This window comes from Penaeus vannamei, chromosome 9, assembly GCF_042767895.1.
Source record: "Penaeus vannamei isolate JL-2024 chromosome 9, ASM4276789v1, whole genome shotgun sequence".
NCBI classification, from domain to species: Eukaryota; Metazoa; Arthropoda; class Malacostraca; order Decapoda; family Penaeidae; genus Penaeus; species Penaeus vannamei.
The window spans coordinates 47,691,429-47,696,428 of record NC_091557.1 but is presented as its reverse complement, the minus strand read 5'-3'; the positions used below and the strand labels follow the sequence as shown (position 1 = coordinate 47,696,428).

General features: G+C 38.9%; 1 protein-coding gene across 7 annotated transcripts in view; it reads right to left on the bottom strand.

The window, feature by feature from the left end:
- The window catches only part of LOC113815263 (protein bric-a-brac 1), a 15,549-nt gene extending 10,611 nt beyond the window's left edge, over positions 1-4,938 (bottom strand). For 5 of the 7 annotated variants that reach the window (XM_027367344.2, XM_027367345.2, XM_027367348.2 and 2 more), the window contains exon 1: positions 4,661-4,938. The gene's annotated coding sequence lies outside the window, so the exon portion shown is untranslated. The other 2 variants (XM_070125886.1, XM_027367347.2) reach the window with 1 other exon arrangement.
- Between the last annotated feature and the right edge of the window lie 62 nt (positions 4,939-5,000).

Genomic DNA, 5,000 nt, shown 5'->3' with positions numbered 1-5,000 from the left:
AGAGAGAGAGAGAGAGAGAGAGAGAGAGAGAGAGAGAGAGAGAGAGAGAAAGAGAGAGAGAGAGATAGATAGAGAGAGAGAGAGAGAGAAAGACAAAGAGAGAGAGAGAGAGAGAAAGAAAAAGAGAGAGAGAGAGAGAAAGACAAAGAGAGAGAGAGAGAAAGACAAAGAGAGAGAGAGAGAAAGACAAAGAGAGAGAGAGAGAAAGACAAAGAGAGAGAGAGAGAAAGACAAAGAGAGAGAGAGAGAGAAAGACAAAGAGAGAGAGAGAGAAAGACAAAGAGAGAGAGAGAGAAAGACAAAGAGAGAGAGAGAGAGAAAGACAAGAGAGAGAGAGAGAGAAAGACAAGAGAGAGAGAGAGAAAGACAAGAGAGAGAGAGAGAGAGAGAGAGAAAGACAAGAGAGAGAGAGAGAGAGAGAGAGAGAGAGAGAGAGAGAGAGAGAGAGAGAGAGAGAGAGAGAGAGAGAGAGAGAGAGAGAGAGAGAGAGAGAGAGAGAGAGAGAGAGAGAGAGAGAGAGAGAGAGAGAGAGACTTACTGTCTTAAAAAGTCTTATATGCATACCCGCAAATAAACAAATGAAGTAAAAAAAAAAGCAAGGGTTACGCCTATTCTATGCACAGTTCCATCACTGCTTCTCCTAGTCTTCAGTGCATCCAAGCAATGCAAATGCCATCAATTTCACATTTTTTCATATACATAGTTCAGGTCAAAATAATATATATTTGTAAATAATTTAATTACACAAACATTTTGTCGAAAATCTAGGGGGTTACTAACATCTACATGTTATAACAAAAGTATCGGTCAAACATACACATATATTATATAAATAGATGTGATTTAAAATAAAAGTAAAAGTACATCATGGATATTTGATAAAAACTGCCCACAACAGTGTAAAGACAAAACTGCCATACATCAACAGCCATGCTCAAACTTGGAGCAGTTTCATGCATACATCAGCCACACCAACACACAAATAAACACAGTCAATATTTTCTGAAGTGATACCCTTTATACTGACATGAAATTGATTTGACAGTTATATGAATAAGATGACTATATGTATACTGTTCTTGGAATCCACAAAGAAAGACTACATGGCACAATATTATGACAGTAGTGAACATTTTTGAAGCAAGTGACAGGAGCTTTGGACCCAAACCCAGTCTCACCCTCTAGTCCAGGGATCCCCAACCAATGCTCAAACCGTATTATGACACTTCCATGCAAGAATCATATTCATGATGATAATCGCTGCAAAAGTCACAATTCCCTTTTACATTTCTCGAATATATATCTTAAATTTATTTGAATTAAATAGTAAATGCTAAATTCAAGTGATCTTCAGCTTAACTCTTCTACTTGTGACTATGTGACTATCACATTATGAAAAAATCTATCCACATGGTGGGTGAGGTTCATGCCATCACTGAAAATATTTGAAGTATTGATACATTTTGAAATATAAAAACAATCCATTTCTATGACAGTCACATACTGATTGGTCACAATCTCACACTTTGTATATGCAAAGGTCATGATATCACAATCTGTATATACAAGGGTCATGGTGTTACATGTATATGCAAAGATACCTAATGCATGGTTACTTCACATGAAAGTTGTTTACTACAAGGTGAGTTCATGCTAGAATTTATTCATACCCCTTTTCTCCCTTCGTCTAAGGCTCCTTTTCCTCCTCCTCTTGATTTTCTATGATTATCAGTGACTATTCTAAACTTTGCAGCTCAGTTCAGCAACCATTTGACATCTGAGGCATGTGCATCCAAAGGTGTTCTCAGACCAATTGTGAGAAAATGCATTGCATTACAATGTTTCTTTTGTTCATACTTTAACCTGTGACATAGCCATTAATATGTTCACATTAATGCACTACCAATGCACATTATTTTAGAGCATTAATGTGGACATATTGATGCATATGTTATAGATGAAAGTTTAACACCCTGTTGATGGGCACAGCTATAACTATCATGGAAAGCCTACCCTTCACGATGGGTATGTATACTCGCTCTAGCGAGTGAACAGGAAGGACCTGCTGTACACAGTGAACGGCCTGCCAGAAAGGCTTGACGGTTGCCAGTAGTTAACTGAATGAGTGCCACAGAAGATTCTGGCACCGTCCATGTAGGATTAAACTAACTAAATATTTAAGAATTGCATTTTCACACAATTGGTCATAGAATAATTTTGGACATGCACACCCTCATATCACCACTAAAAGAACATTTTCTGATATGTAAAATTTATTTCTCAATACTCTGAAGACTAAACATACCTTTCTTCTCTTCAATCTCTTTCTCCCCTTTTCTTACCGCAATGCAACCAAATCATCACACACTTGATGAAATTGACAAATGGTGAAGTTAAAACTGATTTTCTATGCTTCACTGTCACTATCTCATACTTTGTTGTTCTACTGCTAAGCAACTACTTGATAGTGGTGGTGGTAGGGGTGGGGGGAAATCTGGACTAAATTTACCACTTGTGAAATATGAAAATTTGGCGATTATTGCCACGTGGAGTCAAGACTGAATGAGACATTGGTCTTTCATGGTAAATATCTAGACATTTAAATCAGTTTCTCTGTATTCTATATCAATCATTATTTTAATGTCTTCTTGCTCTGACTCTATCACAAAAGTATACATTACCTACATATGCTGAGTTATATAAGCTGTGCCACAATGCCTTATATGATTTTGCTTCTTGTTTTCATTTGCTTAACCCACTAACACCGGTATATTTTGAAGCTGAAAATAATAGTTTCCGGGGGGCTTCAAAATTGGTGCACGGGCCTGGCCCTGAATCTGCTGGCTCGCGATGGAATTGGAGCACAAGCTCTAATCTAGCGTCACACCGGCGGGACATCCGGCAATCTCATGTGTGGGACACCTGTCGCAAATGGGTTAAGAAACCTACTGAGAATTTGCCCTAATCTCAAAGAAAATTCTACATACTTTCATTTATCTATTCATTTAAGAATTTGTTTACCCTTTTTTGAAAGCACAGAAGAGGAATAAGACCTTTATGACTACCCTTGGGTATGGCTTGGTAGTGCACAAGATGTAGGGAAAACTTTTGCTTTTGTAAAATATGGATACAAGAAAAAAGGAATGGCAGGCTGCTGTCTAAATGCTTGCCAATAATAGGGGGATCCTGACAATCTGTAAGTCAGCCCTTCTGGAATTACAATTTATGGTAAGAAATTATTCAAATTGGTACAAGGTCCTGATATTTGTCTGAGCTCTAACCTGTCAGAACATATGAAGTAAAGAATTTTGAGATCCTGGAAGGAGGGGAGCCTCAAAGAATGGCTAAGACTCTTATATGCCGTGCATTTGCATCAGTGAACCATATTTGCCAAGAATTTATCCTGCCAGAATATTAGAGGTAAAAAAAAATTCAGATCAGGTAGGGGTAAGAGGGAGCAATAGCCCCCTGAAAGGAGGTTTAGCAGCTTAGCTCCCAAATTCTACAAAAGCTAAATGACTGAATGATTTAGACTACCTTAGTCTTCTACTTGTACCCTACAATCTCCATGGTACTTGTCATGCTCTCCCCAGCTATCAAAAGCCAGTATAGCAGAGAGATTGATACCAGATTAATTTGGAACATGAGAGGTATCAGAAATATTTAGTGCTCACCCAAAAACTGCTATTCAGTATCATTTCTAAATTTACCCAGCACAAGCACATGTTTCCTGCACCCCTAATTTTCCCCTTGACTGCCTGTGTGCGCATCTGATGCTGCAGCAACACATTTATACAACTTCTCTAATGAATGTGGGAAAAACTAACTGAAGTAATATTAAAGGCAAAGTATTACAAATAAATGTATATATTATCTCTTTACTTCAAGAGAGGACATGTTTTACCACAGTTGATGGGATTGTTTTCTTATGAATGATACTACACAACTGAAACTGACAACTGAAAAATTATTTAAATGATAGAGTGTTTAATGTAGCAACAGGTCATGGCACTGCTGATGCTATTGTGACCCGCCTAAAACAAGGTGAAATAGATTTATTTTTCTAAGGCATTTAGCAGTTCCATGTTGATTCAATAGTAATTCTTGGGTGACCCTGAGATGTGTCCCTAAGAGGATTCCTAATTTCATTCAAAACCCATTTAAACACCTTCACCCATTGAAGGACATCAATAGAATTTCTGTTTAAAAGCACAATATAACCTAAACTTCCTAACATGTTAATAAAATAAACATTTTATATTCCTTCCATGTGCAAACAAGCTTCATCAACAAACTGACTTCTGCATTTAGGCAAAATAAAATTACACATTTTCTCATATGTTTACAAAATACTAATTCAACAAACTTTACAATGTTTATAAATACAAGTGCTATGTTCAAACTTCCACAAAATTAGTTGAATTAATAATAGGTATCAAACAGACATCTGTCAAACCACAAATCCACTTCATCAACCTCAAAACAATGTAGCCTAACTCCTCTTCAACATCCTGGTTGCCAAGGGATCCCTTTACGCGAAAGTTCTGCCCCTATTTCCGTGAGCAGCTCCTGCAGGACGTCGCGCCTCGAAAGAGTTCCTTTCCAAGGCCGCGACCAGCTAAGTGCCAGCCTCAGCCCGCCCCTGAAGGCCCAGCATTACCTTGGTGTCACTGCCGAAGCCTCCTCTAAGGGGGGCTTGGCTTCCTCGCAGCGGCGGCGGACGTGAGGTTCAGCAACACACGTCAACACAAAAAGGACTCTCCTTTCCCACTCCTTTTTTCTGTTGCGCCGCGATCTATAGTCGTCGGCGAAAGCTTCGGGACGCGAAAGGCTTGCGGGACCACCAATGCACTGGGTAAAAAGACCTTCAAACAAACCCAAGCAGAACGATTAACCAAAGTGGTTCTGAACCTTCTTTTGTTTGTAAACAATCTGGCGACATCTGTTGACGGGGCAGCGAACTACTCGGCCTCGCGCGCCTCGTTCGAATTCCAACTGAA